This window comes from Suricata suricatta, chromosome 5, assembly GCF_006229205.1.
Source record: "Suricata suricatta isolate VVHF042 chromosome 5, meerkat_22Aug2017_6uvM2_HiC, whole genome shotgun sequence".
Classification (NCBI taxonomy): Eukaryota; Metazoa; Chordata; class Mammalia; order Carnivora; family Herpestidae; genus Suricata; species Suricata suricatta.
The window spans coordinates 39725688-39745951 of NC_043704.1; positions in this window are offsets into that span (position 1 = coordinate 39725688).

Below are 20264 nucleotides of genomic sequence, written 5' to 3' on the forward strand. Positions count from 1 at the left end.
CAATATTCCATCAAGAAGATAAATGAGGAACAAGAGTCAAAGAAGGGAATATTTGGGAAAAGATGATTCCAAACTAAAGGAATAGCAGTGCAAAGCAGTAGGTAGGAAGAAGACTAGTGTCTTTGAGAAACAGCAGGAAGCTATCCTTGTTGAGTGAGAGATGTAATTGATGAGGAGAAGGTAGTAGTTTTCAAGATCAGAGGCATCAGTAAGAGTCAGAAAAATACGGCATTGTAGAACATGGTACGGATTTAGATTTTATTCCACTTACAGTAAAAGGTATCTGGAGGATTCCAAATAAGAGAAAAGATGGGGATTCTGGTTTACATCAGTGTAAGTATAAATATAAGTACAAATATATTTATGTTCCATCTATCCCTACTTTGTTGAGGGTTTTTATCAAAAATGGATGCTGTATTTTGTCAAATGCTTTTTCTGCACCTATTGATGAGATTATACATCTCTTTTTTCTACTTCTTTAAAATTTCAATTCAAGTTAGTTAATATATAGTACAGTACTGGTTTCAGGAGTAGAATTTAGTGATTCATCACTTACATATAACACCCAGTGCCTCATCCCAACATGTGCCCTCCTTAATGCCCATTACCAATTTAGCCCATCCACCCACCCACTGCTTCTCCAGGAACCCTCAGTTTGTTCTCTGTAGTTAAGAGTCTCCTATGGCTTGCCTCCTTCTCTGTCCTTCCATTTCCCCTATGTTGATCTGTTTCATTTCTTAAATTCCACATATGAGTGAAATCATATATTTCTCTTTCACTGACCAACTTACTTCACTGAGCTTAATATACTCTAGTTTCACCTATATTGTTGGAAATGACAAGATTTTGTTCTTTTTATTCACTAAGTAATATTGCATTGTATATATATATTCCACATCTTCTTTATTTATTCATTCATCAGTCAATGGACATTTGGGGTATTTCCATAATTTGCCTATTGTTGACAGTGCTGCTATGAACATTGGGGTGCATCTACCTCCTTTGAATCAGCATTTTTGTATCTTTTGGATAAATACCTAGTAGTGCAATTTTTCTGTTGTAGGTAGTTTTATTTTTAGTTTTTTGAGGAGCCTCCATACTATTCTCCAGATTGGCTGCACCAGTTTGCATTTATCCCACCAATAGTGCAAAAGTGTTTCCCTTTCACCTCATCCTCACCAACATCTGTTGTTTCCCAAGTTGTTAATTTTAGCCATTCTGACTGGTGTGAGGTAATATTTCATTGTGGTTTTGATTTATATTTGTCTGATGATGAGTGATGTCGATCTTTTCATGTGTTTGTTGGCCATATGGATGTCTTCTTTGGAAAAGTGTCTATCGACCTCTTCTGCCCATTTCTTCACTGGATTATTTGCCTTCAGGTGTTGAGTTTGGTAAGTTGTTTATAGATTTTGAATACTATCCAATATGTCATTTACAAATATCTTTTCCCATTCCATCAGTTGCTTTTTGGTGCTGTTGCTGGCTTATATTTTTAAAATATTACTTTGCCTGCTTTGTGGAGATAAGTTATAAGTGGTGATGACAAAGTTCTGCTGAGAAGCTATAATGAAAATATACAGATGAGATGATAGGGATTGGACTTGGGCAGCACTGAAAAGGGTTTGTTTTGGTTTTGGTTATTTCTTTTGACACTCAGTGTAATCCCCACCTCCTTCTATCATCTTCCCTGTACTTTGAGTGCTGTATGCTGGGAATTGTATTTTTCTAAGTCCCTCAACAGGAAGTTTCTGTTTTATTTAGACAGAAACTTTATTTATTATAGACATTTGTAAGAAAATCAGAAGGAAAAGAGTTAAAATACATTCTTCCTCCAGAAAATTCATACTTTTTCCAGTGTTGGCAGCCTAGACTACTGGATTGGTGGCAGTGGTTTCAGAAAGCTTTTTTCTTAATTGAGAGAGAGAGAGAAAGAGAGAGAGAGAGAGAGAGAGAGAGAGAGAGAGAAAGGGAGGGGCAGAGAGAAGGGAGGGGCAGAGAGAGAGAATGAGAGAGAGAATCCTAAGCAGGCTCTACACTGTCAGCTTAGAGCCGATGCTGGGCTTGTACTCATGGTTCGTGACATCATGACCTAAGCCAAAATCAAAGAGTTGGACGCTTAACTGACTGAGCCACCCAGGTGCCCTGGTTTCATGAAGCTTCTTAAAATCAAAAGTCCACTATCATTGACCTGCTTCACAGGAGTAGTTTCAACACCAGCTTCTTGCAGTTTTATGATATCTGGACAGCCTCCCCAGTGCTTACACGTATTCTACTGTCTCAAACAACACTGCAAGCAGTTGAACTTATATTAAATCTTTCTGCTTCAAATATATAGATTGATGCCTATTTCCCTGATTGAACTCTGATTTAGGTAGCACTTCTCTTTGCCCAGGAGTAGTTCTAAGAAACAGTCCCTCAAAGATGGGAATCTGGGAATAATTGTCTGTCCTACTGACCTAATCTCGGGAGAAAATGAGATGCTGGTCATACACATCACTTAGACAAAGTGGCTATTCAGATATACATGATGGTTGCAGGTGTTCTGCATGGGTCAGTTATTTCTGGCTACATTAGAAGAATAACAAAGAAACTGATGAATTCAGGCCTTTACATTTTTTGTTTAATAAGCAGAGAACTGAAGTGTTCTAATGATTGCCCTAAAATAATCTCTTGTCTTTTATCTACAAGAGACAACGTAAGAGTGATTGTCCCTGTCTTGTTTCTGACCATAGAGAAAAAGCTCACAGTTTCGCACAATTGAGGATGATATTAGCTGTAAGTTTTTCATATATGCCCTTTATTATGTTGAGGCATGTTCCCTTTAACTCTACTTTGTTGAGGGTATTTATCATAAATGGATGCTGTACTTTGTCAAATACTTCTTCTGCATCTATTTAAATGATCATATGGTTCTTATCCTTTCTTTATATGGTGTACCGCATTGATTGATTTGTGAATATTGAACCACAACCCTGCAACCCAGAAATAAAATCCCACTTGTTCATGGTTAATGACTTTTTAAAATGTATTATTAGATTTGGTTTGCTACTATTTTACTGAGAATTTTTGCAACCACGTTAATCAGGCATTTTGACTTATCATTTCTTTTTTAATGAAGTCTTTATCCAGTTTTGGTGTCATGGTAATGCTGGTCTCATAAAATGAATTTGAAAGTCTTCCTTCCTTTTCTATTTTTTTAATACTTTGAAAAGAATAGTTATTAACTCTTCCTTAAATGATTGGTAGAATTCACCTGTGAAGTCATCTGGCCCCAGATTATTACTAGTTGGGAGATTTTTGATTACTGATTCCACTTCATTGCTGGTTATCAATCTGTTCAGGTTTTCTATTTCTTCCTATTTCAGTTTTAGTAGTTTATATGTACACTTTCACCACCGTTATTTATCATAATATTGGACGTCCTAGCCACAGCAATCAGACAACAAAAAGAAACAAAAGGCATCCAAATCAGCAAAGAAGTAAAGCTTTCACTATTTGCAGATGACATGATACTCAATATAGAAAACCCAAAAGACTCCATCAAAAAACTGCTAGAACTGATAAACAAATTCAGTAAAGTCTTATGATTCAAAATAAACATTCAGAAGTATGTTGTATTTCTACATACCCACAATGAAGCAGCAGAAAGAGAAATTAGTCAACCCACGCACAAAAAATAATAAGATACCTAGGAATAAAGATACCTGTACTGAAAACTATACAACACTAATGAAAGAAATTAAAGAGGACACATTTTCAAAGAAATGGAAAAAACACTCAATGCTCATGAACTGAAAGAACAAATATTGTTAAAATGTCTATCCTATCCCAATCTAGACATTTAATGCAATCCTTATCAAAATACCACCAACATTTTTTGCACAGCTAGAACAAACAATCCTAAAACTAATATGGAACCACAAAAGACTCTGAATAGCCAAAGCAGCTGTGAGAAAGAAAGGAAAGCTGGGGGCATCACAATTCCATACATCAAGTTACATTACACAGTTGTAGTGATTAAGACAGTATGGTACTGGCAAAAAAATACACAGATCAGGCAACAGAGTATAAAATCCAGAAATTAACTCACAAATATATAGTTAATTAATCTTGGACAAAACAGGAAGGTGTATCCAATGGGAAAAGACAGTCTCTTCGATAAATGGTGTTGGAAAAACTGGACAGCAACATGCAAAAGAATGAAACTGGACCACATTCTTACACCAAAAGCAAAAATGAATTCAAAATGGATTAAAGACCTAAATGTGAGACCTGGTACCATAAAAATCTTAGAGGAGAACACAGGCATCAACTTCTTTGTCATTGGTCAGTGCAGCTTCTTTCCACATGTCTCCTGAAGCAAGAGGAAGGAAAGCAAAAATAAACTATTGGGAGTACATCAAAATAAAAAGCTTCTGCACAGCAAAGGAAAGAATCAACAAAATGAAAAGGCAACTTACAGCCATTTGCAAAGGACATAGTGATAAAGGATTAGTATCCAAAATATATAAAGAACTTATAATACTCAACATCAAAAAAATCCAAGTTTAAAATAGGCAGAAGACATGAACAGACATTTCTCCAAAGAAGATATCCAGATGGCCAACAGACACATGAAAACATGTCCAACATTACTCATCATCAGGGAAATCCAAATCAAAACTACAATGAGATATCACCTCATACCTCTCAGAATGGCTAAAATAAAAAAAATGCAAGAAACAAGTGTTGGTGAGGATACAGAGAAAAAGGAACCCTCTTGCACTGCTGGTGGGAATGCTAACTGGTGCAGCCACTGTGGAAACCAGTATGGAGGTTCCACAAAAAGTTAAAAATAGATCTACCCTATGATTCAGCAATTCCACTACTAGATATTTACTCCCAAAACATAAAAATACTAATTCCAAGGTATACATACACCCCAGCATTTATAGCAGCATTATGTAAAATAGCCAAATTATGGAAACAGACCAAATGTTAACTGACTGATGAACAGATAAAGAAGAGGTAGTATAATGATTTCATTCATATGTAGAATTTAAGAAACAACAGACCAACATAAGGGTAAAAATAGAGACAAACCAGAAACCAGACTCTTAATTATAGAGAACAAACAGGAATATTGAAAGGGAATGGGGTGGGGGGGTGGATTAAATGGGTGATGGGTATTAAGGAGGGCACTCGCTGTGATGAGCACTTTGTGTTGTACATCAGTGATGAATTACTAAAGTCTATACCTGAAACTAACATTCCACTATATGTTAACAAACTGGAATTTAAGTAAAAATTTAAAAAAGATTTTAAAAAATATCTTTTTTTATATATGTGTATATATATATATATGTGTGTGTGTGTATATACAGTAAAACCTTGGTTTGTGAACATAATTAATTCCAGAATTATGCTTGTAATCCAAAGCACTTGTATATCAAAGTGAATTTCCCCATAAGAAATAATGGAAACTCAGATGATTTGTTCCACAACCAAAAAATATTCATATAAAAATGATTACAATACTGTAACATAATACAAAATAGTAAAGAAAATACAAAATTAAAGAAAAGTAAAGAAATTAATTTGCACTTACCTTTGAAAACCTTTGTGGCTGGTGTGAGGGAGACAAGAGAGAGGAGGGCTATTGTGTAGGATGACTTTCATTGTCACTAATGGAATCACTCTATCTATTGACTCAATGGAATCTATTTCTTTTTGTGCAACTTTAACAAAAAACCTATCCAATGATATTTGCTTTTGCCTCCTTTTGAGGATATCATGGAAACGTGAAATTGCATTGTTGTTAAATATTTTCATCACTCGCATTGCTACAGTCTTTTGAGAGAGAGAGAGAGAGAGAGAATGAGTGAGGAGGGAGGGGCTGACAGAGAGAGAGACACAGAATCTCGAGCAGTCTCCAGGCTGTGAGCTGTCAGCACAGATAACAGGTGGTGCTTTTCTACAAAATTTGGCAGTTTCCCACATTTTACACATCTCCCTAATCTCATTTGAAGTAAGGGATTCCTCCACCTTATACTCCTCTTTCTGAGCAGTTGAGATGCAGAAGTAGACTCCTTATAAAGTCCTGCAACTTTGGCCACTTGCATACTTCATTCATACTTCTGGATGATTTCCTTTTTAGCTTCCACCGTCATCATTTCTTACTACCTTTCTTTTCAGACTTTGCATGGGAGCCATTGTACATGCTCACAGAGATGTTGACTATAGTACAATATTAATAACATTTTGTCATATACTGTATCTAATGCAATTGGTAATAAGGCAGTGGAGGAAAGGGTCTCTATGTGAGGGCGGCCTGACCTAGAATGAAGCAAAGCATTCCTAGTCTTACTCTTGTGTGGAAAAGCAAAGGACCGTCCATAGGTGCTTTGAAGTGACAAAAAATACACTAGTGCCAGTTGTGGGCACCTTGCAATATTCTGAAAAAACACTAATCTGTGCCAAACATCACAGCCTGAGACCAAGCATCTGAGCCTGGGAGACGATCACCCACAATCCCGCAGCGAGAGAGAGAGAGAGAGAGAGAGAGAGAGAGAGAGAGAGAGAGAGAGAGAGAACCATTGGCTCATTTGTGATCATGTGACATTCAGTGTCACATACCACTCACATTGCAAGACAGTACTCATTTATCAAGTTAAAACTTATTAGAAATGTTTGCTCATCTTGTGGAATACTTACAGAAGAACTTATTCTCAATACAAGGTTTTACTGGATATGCATACTTACCCACACAGTGGAATATTACTCAGCCTTAGAAAAGAATGAAATCTCATCCTTTGCTATGACATGGATGGAGCTAGATAATACTATGCTAAGAGAAATGTCAGTCAGAGAAAGACAAATACCATATGATTTCCCTCGTATGTGGAATTTAAAAAACAAAACAAACAAGTAAATGGGAAAAAAAGAGAAAGAAAGGTAAACCAAGTAATACACTCTTACTTTTCTTAGTTGTAGAGAACAAATTGATGGTTACCAGGGGAGAGGGGGAAGCAAAATCAGCTTTCAACATTATTTTGATCACATAAATAATAAATGGAGCTGTTTCTTCCAAAGCCAGAATAAATGGGCTGGGAACCATGAAAGGGAAGAGAGTGGGGATGGTTCCTTTCACTAGGGCCTCTAACAAACCACTCAAATAATTTTTCCTTGTCCCCAGAACTTTAGACGCTGGTATCTTAATGCACCTAATTATCAGGAAAGGAATGCTTTCACAAAAAATATAACAGTGTGTTAACTGGAATGAAGTTGGCCCTCTTTTTTGGTGAATATGTTTCATCTTCTTATCTTTGCTGCCTGGATTTCCCTTCTTCCTGTCCATATATCAGGCTATGTCTGCACTACTTATCACATATGTAATGATTTTACTGACACATGACTTGACTTGAACCTCCAACTACATGCCTACATGCTCTGTGGAGGTTTAATTTCATTTATAAGATGTCAGTAAGTTTTCAAAATGCTTAAGTTCTTAGAGATAGTCTTAATTCCATATATATATGGAACTGTGTATATATATATATATACATATATATAGTCCTTTACACTGTAACTCAAATATAAAGCTAAACTACTTATTTAATTTCCACTCAAATAACAGAAAATTTTTAAAAATCATCATAGTTTTTAAAATTTTTTAAGTTTATTTATTTATTTTGAAATAGAGCACAAGCTGAGGGGGACAGAGAAAAAGAGAGACAGAATCTCAGGCTCCATGCTATCAGTGCAGAGCCCAGTGTGGGGCTCAGATTCACAAACCATGAGATAATGACTTAAGCCAAGATCAAGAGTTGTACGCTGAACTGACTGCACCACACAGGACCCAAAAAAATCATCATATTTAATCACGCTATACATGTTAACTTTCTCTTAGTTGTATTACTAGAAATAGCATCTTCAAATTCAATATAATAATCAAGTTTTATCTTCCCCACCAAATAGGGAATCTTCTCTTTAAAACTCTTTCAAGCATTAAGTGAATAATGATATGATCAATATATCAAATGAAATTTTGTTAAAATGATAAATTTTCACATAGTTAAATTATCATGGGATATTGAAATGATTGTTTCTGCTTTAAAAATTAATATGAGACCAAGTAATGATAGATTAGATGCCACATTAGGAAGAAACAGATTTTAACCCATATACGGTTTATTCCATATTCATGTCCACCACAACAAACTTCTTCTCAGATGTTTGTTGATGCCTTATCATGTACCAAAGACGTTTTATATTATACTTCACTTATTCCTCACAACAACCTTGTGAAGTTAGCACTCAGGATACTTTTTTTAAAACTTTTTAAATATTTATTTATTTTTGAGAGAGAGAGAGAAAAAAAGTATGAGAGCAGGAGAGGTACAGAGAAAAAGAGAGACACAGAATCTGAAGCAGGCTACAGGCTCTGAGCTGTTAGTACAGAGCCCGATGCAGGGCTCAAACTCAAGGACTGTGAGATCATGACCTGAGCTGAAGTCAGAAATTCAACCGACTGAGCCACCCAGGAACCCTAGCAGTCAGGATACTTTAAATTTTGGTATCTAGTGAAGATATACTCCAGTTACATATGGTAACTTCTTGAACTTCTGTCTCTCCACCTGTCAAATGAGGCATTTGTGGCTGGATGGCCACTTTGATTCTAATAGGGGACCATAATATGGTTTCTGTCATCCTTTATCACTCTGTAACAACTTTATTCTGGCTTGATGAAATCAAAAGAAATTTATTTCTAGCACTTATCAGAGTTAATTTTTCATGTGTATGCCTTTTGGCTATATTCTGAAGGGCAAATAAAATATTTATTTATGTTCTCAAAACCCACTTTTGATAAGTTCTTAATGAATATCTGTGGAATAACATGAGTGAATACATCTGATTTAACTATATAATCTAGGACTGTCTATGAGGGAATGATTTTTATTTATTAACAAGGTAATGTGAAAGGCTGCATTAATATTCAGTACAATTCAAGGGAAAAACATTTTCCTTTAGCTGGACAGATTTTAATAACTGAAGTATGCACTAAAGAAATCCATTTACAATGGTGAAAGTGAGTTCATTTGTGACTGGAGAGTGCATTCTTGTTTTTTATTTGTTAGTTGGTTGACTTTTTGTTTACTTATATTGAAATATGAGTATGAAAATATTGTGTTTACATTGGCCATTCATTGGCTTAGTTTTTATGTTACCCCACAATGCATTTATATATGTGTTTAGATACAAGGTAAAGTAGCCTAATTCTATTTTTAAAGACAAAACTAAGCGAATGTAATGTCTGTGAGCAAGACAAATGAACTACCAATCTGAAGTCTGAAAAATACTGAAAATTTTTGCTTTTGCTGTTAGTTATCTGTAGAATTCATATGCACATATTTACCACCTTCTGTGTAGAGAAAACAAAATCTAAATTTTCATTTATGGAATTTAGATGAAATGTTCAGCTGAAATGCTAATTATGTGGTTTTTTGCTTGTTTGTTTGCTTTGTCTATTCTGTTGTCCAAATATGTCCTGAGCACAAATTCCATTGTTCCATTTTATAGAGCAACATTCACATTCCAGTCCATTCAACTGCCTTTCCAAAGGTGGTTTTTTGATTTTTACATACATGAGCATGAAAGCATTAGTGCATTAGCATTTCCATTTACCAAACATAAATGAAATAAAATGAAATAAAAACAAAATGAAACCAATGTTCATCCTGCTAGCTGTTGAGTTTTTAAGCTATTTTGTAATAGAATGTTTTAGATGTAAATGTTATTGGCAATTAGTTTGCTTATTTGCCTTCCTTGTTTTCTTCAATCAGAAGCATTATCTTATAGATAACATTTGTGGAGCTAACTGGAAATAAGAAGCGAGGAAATAATTTTACCAGCCAGTGTGATTAGTAGAGATACATAATTGCCTGCCTATTTACTTTGAAGCTGTCATTTAATGAAGTGGTTCTAACTAAAACTCTAATGGAGAAAAATGCTTAATTCCTTTTTAATATTTCCCTATGTCTGGGAATGCAATTTAAAATAAATTTGAATGTTGATTGCTTTTATTCTCCATCAGTACATAAAGTTGTTTCTCTGTTTATAGGCAACAAAACAGATCATTTAAGATGTTATACAAAATAAGCAGCCAATCATTAGAAAATAATAACAAGTTTAACCAAAATGCCAAATCTTAAACAATTAAGCCAATTTAAATGTTTATATTTTCATCTGCTGTTCTTCAAATATTTATCCTGGAAAGATGATCAATTCTCATATGTCTTCTACATTACATGTTATTTAGGAAAACTTAAACAAGTCATTTATTGTAAAATCAAATGGAAATTTGTCCACAGAAATTATACAGTTGGCATGTTTAAAATTTCCCATTAAGAATATTGATTCAACATTACACTGAGTGAAAATGCCAATTACAAAAGGTCACCTACTATATGATTCAATTTATAAAACATTCACAAATGACAAAATTGCAAAACTAGAGAACAAGTTAGTAGTTTCTAGGGTAGGTGTGGATATAAAGGGGTACAAAGAAAGATCTCTGTGGTAATGACTGACTATATCTGCATCTTGATTGCAGTGATGGTTACATGAATCTACGTGTGATAATATCATATAAAAAGTATACATATGTACTGTAGCAGTGTCAGTTTCCTGGATTTTATATACTCTACTTATATAAGATATAACCATTGGAGAAAATTGGAGGAGAATATAAAACCTCTCTGTACTATTTTCATAAATGCCTTTAAATTTATAACTTATTTCAGAATAAAGTTTAAAAAATATAACTACTGAGGTAGTACAGTACTTCATTTATTTAAGTCCATGAGCTCTAGACACAGATTGTCCAGATTTAAATCCTGGCTTTACTTCTTACTAGCTAGTTTCTTCTCTTCCCAGCTGTAAGACCTTAAGTATATCCAGAAAATTGGACTTCAGTTATCCTTCTTAGCAAAATGTAGAGAATAGTCTTCCCAACCTCATATGTAAATAACTCAAAACATCCCCTGGCCTCTAGGAAAGTTTTTAAGTGATTTCTATCATCATCATCATCATCATCATCATCATCATCATCAAGATTATGCATTTCATGATTCATGGAATCATTGATGAATCATGGAATCACTGATTTGTCTTAGACTCTCAGCTTGTCCAATATAGTCTCAACCTATTTATTATTACAATCCTTTCTTTACCTTTAAGTATGTCCTCCTGGGATTATAACATATACAGGCACCTTATTAAAGTCTATTATACTTGCATCCAGTGCACGTTGGTCTCAATCTATGTTGTATAAACTCTGTCAACAATGATTGACAAAAACAATCAAAAACAAAAAAGTATCTTATGGTGATCTCTTCTTTTTTAGGCATCATTAATTGTCAGAATGTCCATTCTTTGACCTAGTTACAATCTGACTACCAAAAATAACCCCTAAACTCCCATGATTCAAATGTTTTCCAGTCCTATATGAATGAGATTAATTTCTCTTTTGGTCATATCTTCCATATCTCTGAAGCTCACTAAAACCATCAAACTCTCAATTCTGCCTCCTCACTGCTCAGAGCATTACTTTTTCCTTAACCTTATTATCTTCCATTACACCTACCATTTTTAAGGGGCAAATGTTTTATACAGTCATTGCTTTCTCCCAGAATCATTAAAGTTTGTAAATACTTCTTTTAAAATGTTGTTTCAGATATGAACTAGGTTTGTATGTAGTAGGGCTACTGTCTGCCTTATTTAAAACTTGTGATACATTTATTAATGCAGTTTAATATCACATTGGCTTCATTGGCCATGATGAAGTATGTGTTTATATAATTAATATTTGAGCCTAGACACCATTACTTGGCCTATCCCATAATACATGTTTGAATAATTTTCCTAATGTGACTATTGTTATTGTAATTAGTTTGTATATTCATGAGTTTATAGATCAACAAATAATGACAAACCATAGAAATTATATATTAAATACGGGGGTGCCTGGGTGACTCAGTTGGTTAAGCAGCCAACTTTGGCTCAGGTCATGATCTTGCAGTTCGTGGGTTCGGGCCCCACATCAGGCTCTGTGCTGACAGCTCAAAACCTGGAGCCTGTTTCAGATTCTGTATCTCCCTCTCTCTCTGCCTTGCCCCTGCTGATGCTCTTTCTCTCTGTCTCTCAAAACTAAATAAAATATTTAAATAAAATTTTTAAAGAAATTATATATTAAATATACAAGATAATAATTCGTTAATTTTAATAATTTGTATATAAATATGTTACTAATGTATAAGTGCATTCTATTAACATCACAATTCTAATATTTATATATTATACATATTGTATCATGATCTACTTGAGAAAATAATCTGAAGTTACATCATATTTTACCATGTTTATTGAAATGTAGATGTTAGGAATAATAGTATATAAAACTTCAGTTTGTGGAGAATAAAGATGTTTTCAAAGAAAAGACTCTATGCTTCGATCCTGAATATAACAGAAGGTGTATCTGGAGAACAAGATGCTAATGAATGTCACAGTCCCAGGGTATATATTTATATGAAAGAATTTTGTATTGAAGTTGGTTAGTCTATCACAATGCAACCAGGTTCTCCTATTTATAATTTGCACACTCACCTCCTAGTCATAAAACATCCCAATGTACTCCCCATGGTTAGCTATGTTTTATTAGCACCAGCCTATGATAGCCTCTGTAGAGAGTCTTTGTTCCTGCCTCACATTAAGATATATCTGAGTGCCACGTGAGAGTGTCTGGGAATGAGGTGGTTAAATCATCCCTGAGAAAATTTACCACATAGTACTTCACTGTTTACACCGCATGCAAAAGAATCTTGACAAAAGAAAAAAAAAAAGATAACTTGGTCCCTTTGACTTAAAATAAAATGACATGATTATATTACATAAAATGATTCCTTTATTTTTAAGTTTATGCATTTTTTTTAGTAACCTCTACATCCAATTTGGGGCTCAAACTCATGACCCCAAGATCAAGAGTCCTGTGCTCTTCCAACTGAGCCAGCCAGTCACCCCACATAAAATGATTTTTAATAGAAACAGGAATAAAAAGTATATGTGAGTACGTAAGGTGGACAATGGATTATACTCCTATGCCTCCTAAATAGTTTTAATAATAAATTTACATGTGATTCTGGTATAAGATTTTTTTTTTCTGGTATAAGATTTTTAATTTACAGCTGGACAGAGTGGTATTCAGAAATCACTTTCTCAGCACTGAGAACAGTGACTAATCCATGTATAAGGTAGAGTAAATATGAACCTGGATTCTTGAGCCAGATTTCTTGCAGATGAAGTACTGGAGCTCTTGATCTATCACTAGTATGCAAATCTCAAGGGCAAATGTGAGATAATGAGATGGTAAGTGTGAAACACTTTGCTAATTGTGAGTAATACAAGATTCTTGTAAGATGACCAGGTGACTCAAAATGAAACATTGAAGCTTTAGAGAAAGAACTAGCCGTAAATTATCATAAAGTCAGGAGATAGAGATTCTATCACCATTAATTCCTGTGTTTCTAGAAAAGTAACTTAATCTGAGACTTCATTCTCTGTTGTGATAATGAAGTTCAGTCAGGTGATCAATAAGGCTACATCCAAATCTAAAGCTTTACAAATCAAAAATACATAATTGGGACAAATCTATTTGAGGCCTAAAGTTTTGGTCATGAGTAAATAGTAGGAAACGATGAAGAGGAAGCTATCAACAGAACACTGAAACCCCCTAGGGAGATACAAAAGAAATGGTTAGGCTAGTGAGAGACAAAACAGGTATTAGTAAGTCAGAGAAAACAGAGAATTCAATATTTACTTCGTACTTTGTTTCTATCAAGCATATGCTGTATCCTTTACATGCTGTATCTGGTTGCACGACAAACTGTGGTGCATTTTTACTGTTGCCATTCCATCCGTGAGGGGATTTAGGTCCAGGAAGGGTGTAACTGCGACTAACATCCAGGTCTGGTTCTGTTTTATGCGGCCCTCCACTTGCTAGGAAATATATGGACACAAAGTTGTAAGTCATTACAGAGGATTGGTTGATGGTGAAACATACTCTAAAAAGGTTTTGGCAAATAAAACAGTGGAGCAAGACCAGTAACATGAGAGTAGACCTGGGAAGAAGAGAAATAAGGAGCTTGAGTTCAATGGACAAATCTGCAAAAATTAATTTGGAAAGTAGGTTAGGATTAAGCAGAGATACATGAGAATTACTGACAACAATGAAAACTTGGCTGTGACTAGAGAATAAGAAATACTAGCAGGTATGGTTGTGGGGATATCTCGATATACTCTGGTAATATTTATCATCAAAAGGAGAGAGACAGAGGGTGGCAGCAGGCCAGACTTGGTATTTTCAAGATGTTCCCAGAAAACAAACGGGCAATAACAAGAGGAAGCATCAAAGTAGTTGGCCATGGATTTCCAGCTGTGTAGGAATCAAGTATAGACTTAGAGGTTACAGAAATATTGAAATTATTTCTGATGCAAAATACTTTACATTGTTTTTGCTTCACCATCATAATCATATGCACTTATTGTTTAAACAGCCATTTGATGCCTCTTACCAGGAGCAGCAAGACCCTTCTCCCTACAATTTTTCGCACAACCTATCAATGTTCAGTAACATGTTACACTGACCTACCAGGCAGCAACCCTCTATTTTTGCAAGCCCAAGCAACACAGAATGCATGCATTAAGAAGGGACAAAATATGAGCTCTATTTCTTTTTATGCGTCAAGTAAATTGTAATTAAAAAATCTCTTCCTTCTCTTTCCCTACTTTTTCCCTCTAAAAGAGTTTGTCTTTTGTTATGAGAATTTATTGTGTGCCTTCCATAAGGTTCTTAACAGTATAGGGGATAAGGGCCTCAGGGAGGTTCATTAAATTGGTCCACCCATTACATGTGAAAGGGCATTTCTTCAAATATGCCTATCAACAAATCTCACAGTTTAACCACTTCATTAACTCCGTTAATTCTTAGCTCTGTAAGAATCCCTGAGTTCTCATCATAGAGCTTTTTAAATTCCCACTCTTCTGCCTAGATTTCTTCTTCATCTGTATCTTCACAGAACTCCTTTCAGGACCCAAGGGTTTCCTCCTGGCGGGACCTTATTTACTGTGGAGGTTGTACCCCAGTCACCCCTTATTTCCTTACCTTGGGTTTGTTTCTTCATAGTGCTTGGAACTATTTGGAGTTATCTCATAGTTTATTTACTCCTTTACTTTTTAATAGTTTCCGCCAATAGAATATGAGCCTCTTGTTCAACCAAGAAGATATCGAAGCTATAAATCAGCCAACAAATTTAAAAGGAAAGAGACAAGCTACAATGACTTGCTTTGTTTCTGAATTCTTGTAGCATGTTGTTGAAATACACACACACACACACACACACACACAATTTCCAAATAGCAAACAGTTTTGTAGGTATTTCAACAACATGCTACAAGAATTCAGAAACAGAGCAAGTCATTGTACATATATGTACATATATGTACATACATATATATACACACGTACATATATGTTAATATATATGTATATATATAATTCCTCCAATAGATTCTCATCTCATAAAATGCCAATATTTTATTCATTTCACACAACTTACATACAATGCCCCATAAAAGCTTAGTTTTATTAAATAATATTTAAGAAAAATATGCTGAATGGAGCTATGTTTTAAGTAGTGCTATGTTTTAAGTCAAGTGCTATGAGTCATTACTTTTCACTGATCAAGTGGCCATCAGGGTGTTTTAGTTCTAGAGAAGCCTTCTCCTTAGTTCTATAAACTCACAGTATGTCCAAGACTGTTTATGTAAAACCAAGCCTTGATGAAAAACAGTTTCTTTCCTCTCTTAATATCCTTTATTTCTTTTGATAGCACTGAAAGGAAGAGCCTCAAATGAATAAAACATTTCTGTGTCTGACCACCAATGGGAAAGTGATACTAAATAGTAATATCCATAATACTGGTGCTTTAGCCATAGAAGCTCCATAGTGCCAGGTTAAAACATGGAGTGACTTTAGGTTTATATACTTTATTGTACAAAAAATGTCTTTCCTAAATCTGTGCACCACAGGATTCCTTTTTTAGTTTGGGTGCTTTTGGATTCAGGAGGTTAAGAGTGACCTCTGCTGGCAATGGTATTTCTTGTTCACCATACTCCAAAGGGGAGAAAACTGACTTCAGGGATTTTTTTCCATATCCTAAGAATGACAAAGTTTATGGTTAAAGAGGGTTGATCATAATTGATCATGTATAAGTTAAAACAACCAACTAACTATCCAGGAGACTGAGGATTCAGAGGTTAAACACAACTTGCATTCCTACTGTTTTGCTATTTCTTTCATGTAAATGCCAACTTGTTTCAAGCTATGAATGAGATATTGCTGAGCACAGAGTGGGCAAAGATGCTTACAATCAGCTCTAACCAGCTAGTAGGATCTGGCCCCAGTACACTGCTGGCTGAAATCCTTTGCTGAGCCCTTCATAACCTTCCCCCCAAAACACATTCATGGCCAGCCAAATCCAAAACAAGGAGAGGCCTGAGAGCAGTGAGTTTTCTGATACCACTGTAGGCAGAACAATGCTTCCAAGAAAAAAAAGCTTTCAGGATAAATATAGGAATGTCCTGTTAAATTATGAATTGCAGATAAACAACAAATATTTTTCCATCATGAGTATGTCACAACTATTGTATGGAAAATATTTATATTAAAATATTACACATCGCTTATGAAATTCAAATTTAGCTGAGCACTTTGTATTTTTACTTGCTAAATCTAACAATCGTAGATGGACCATGGGACACAGAATGAAAAGTTCATTTAAGCGAAGATGAAATATTGGTCAGAATTGGTAACCTGCAGTTCTTCCCCAAACTGTGCTTCCCAACCAATAGAGCATCCCAATCAGTGCCCTCGAATGGCTTACGGGTGAGACAAGACATGTATTTCCCAAGGCACTTAGGGAACAAGACAGGACTGGAATGGCGGGAGCCCTTAAGCATTATCACTGGCCTTCGGGTTCAGTTTATATCCCCTGGGATCATGTGATACTATGTCTGTGTATGTTTGTCACTGTGTTACATGTTAGGAAAGTTGGGAGATTATCTTCTACTGTACTTGCCCCTTCTTCCCCAACCACACTAAATTTGTTCTGGGTCATCAGGCACTTGTGTGGTTCCAGGTAGAATGCTGACAGAAATCTCCGGCTTGGCAACATGATGTGGCTTAGCTTGGCCTCTGGGGCCTTGGTAGGTCAGCTGATGGCTGTCAAGTTCTACATCACCCTCATCCTTGAGAGACTGAGGCAGGCAGAGGCACTGCTAACAAGCGACCTAAGACCAGACCCAAATCTCTACAGATTGCTGTAGGGAGAACAGAATTTTTAGTTATATTAGAATTCTTTAATCATTATAGAACCCTGCTTTATACAGTTAGAGACAAAGATCTAGCCTTTGGAGTTTCTGTCCTTCCAATGAAAATGGAGCACATTTTTTAGATGCTTAGCATCATAAAGAGTAATTCCCAGGCATCAAATTAAGTCTAATGGAAGCCAGACTTGAAAACAATTTAATAGAAATACAAAAGCTGGAGGCCATAACTAAGGACCTAGAATCTGCAACTCTTTACTTGGGCTTAAGAGACTTAGAAAAAAACTAGAGTTATCAAAGTATTTAGAAAAAAATGGACTGATGGCAAATGTAACAAGAAAAATTCAGTCTCTAAATGGTAAACAGTGCAAGACACTTAGAATTTCAAGTACCTGCAATTAAAATGGCCTTCAATTTACGTCATAGAAATGAAGTATAACTTCAGAAAACATTAAGCAATGCTTTGAATGAAAACTCCAATTTTTTTTAATGTTTGTTTTTTTTTTTTTGAGAGACAGAAAGAGACAGCAGGAGCAGGGAGGGCAGAGAGAGAAGGAGATACAGAATCTGAAGTAGGCTCCAGGCTCTGAGCTGTCAGCACAGAACCAAATGTGGGGCTGGAACCCATGAACCGTGAGATCATGACCTGAGCTGAAGCCAGACGCTTAACTGACTGAGCCACCCAGGCACCCTGAAAACTCCAATCTTGAAGAAAGCAAAAAGCTGCTTTCACAGGTAGAAGGATGGAAAAGAAGACTGGGTGAACATTAAATAAAATGAAATAAAATAAAACTCTTACGTGGTATGGGATATGTTTGCAAAGTAAAAAAAAAACAACAACACATCAAATTACTAGGGTACCATTGGCTAAAGCTGAGCAATCCTGGTCTTAAAGAAGACAACATAGATTGCAGGAACTGGGAAGTGCATAAAACAAATGTATCAGAAATTGGAGACATCTTAGCAGAAGTATAGAAGAAATGAATTGACAGAGTAGGTTGAATAATGGCTCCCCAAAGGTGTCTACATTTTAAATCCCCAGAAATTCACATAGCAAAAGGGACTTGACAGATTTAACTAAGTGAAGGATTTTAAAATGAAAAGAGGGTCTTGGTTTTCTGGGTGGGCCCAGTGCAATCACCAATGTCCTTTTAAGAAAGAGGCAGGAGGGTCAGAGTCAGAAAAGGAAATGATATGATGAAAGCAGAGCTCAAAGTGATGTGGCCACGAACCAAGGAATATAAGGAGCCTCCAGAAGCTGACAGATAAAGGACTCCCCCTTAGGGCCTCTCAAGGAAACGCAGCCCGCTGACCTCTAGTCTTAGCTCAGTGAAACTGATTTTGGACTTCTGATGTCCATAAATTTCTGTTGTTCAAAGTCACTAAGTTTGTGGTAATTTGTGAAAGCAGTTATAGGAAACGAATCACTTCCTTAAAAAGAGTTGAAGAAAAAGAAACCAAATGTTAGCTAAAGAAAGTAAAATCATCAATGCACTTAAATATATTAAAAATCTCCAAAATGAGAAAGTAAAAAGCAAAAGCTCCAGCAGAAACCTCATGCCCTCCTTAAACTGCATCAAGAAAAAGAAATACATTTTCATGAAATATTCAATTTAGAGTAAATTTAACACTCAAAAAAAGGGAGAATCTTTCCAAAGCAATTGAAAAGATCAGCCATGCATGTGAAGAGTTGGACACATATAAAATAGAAGCCAAAATCTTTCAGAAGAATTGGAAATAGTTATTGGCAATTATCAGTGTCAGAGAATTTCCCATGAGAGAAAAGCTTAGGGTAACAGGTGGGGAATGGTGATGTTTGAGAGTAACTTTGATAACTTGAAGAAAAAAAAAATAGTGGAAACTTCAGACAAAACTTTGTTGAGTTAGAATTCAATGTGAATGTTTTAAAAAGTATCTTTATGTCTCTTATGTTCTAAATGAGACATATGGCAGAGTTCCTGGAAGACCACCAGGGAATTCTCTGTATGAGCGGATCCTTCCTGAGGAAGGGGGTACATGATGCTGTATGGAGCAGTGATGCAGAGTCCCGTGGCCGGAAGGAACCAGATGACACCAACATGGGGTCAGGACCCCAAGTGGAAAAGATACAGCAGCTCCTCCACAAGACAAAGACGGAGATTGTCTTGATGCTCTTGCATGGAAGATACTAAGGGTCTTCCTTTCATTTAAACCTCTCATCTGAATGGACAGCCTGATCTTCCACCTCATCCTACCATCAGAAACCATTTGTTACAAAAGGAACCCAAAGGGAAATTCCTAAGAAGAGAATTTCTAGCCTGCCTCTTCTTCAAGAAAGTAAGGACAAACCTCCCCAGAAATCACCTCCTTCAAGAAACTTCAGACATATTGAATAAAGGGCTAGTATCCAATATCTATAAGGAACTCACCAAACTCCACACCCAAAAAACAAATAACCCAGTGAAGAAATGGGCAGAAAACATGAACAGACACTTCTCCGAAGAGGACATCCAGTTAGCCTACAGGCACATGAAACGATGCTCAACATCACTCATCATCAGGGAAACACAAATCAAAACCACACTGAGATACCACCTCACACCAGTCAGAGTGGCTAAAATGAACAAATCAAGAGACTATAGATGGTGGTGAGGGTGTGGAGAGACAGGCACCCTCCTACACTGTTGGTGGCAATGTAAACTGGTGCAGCCGCTCTGGAAAACAGTGTGGAGGTTCCTCAAAAAACTATCCATAGAACTCCCTTATGACCCAGCAATAGGCCTGCTAGGGATTTACCCAGGGGGTACAGAAGTGCTGATGCATAGGAGCACATGTACCCCAATGTTCATAGCAGCACTGTCAAC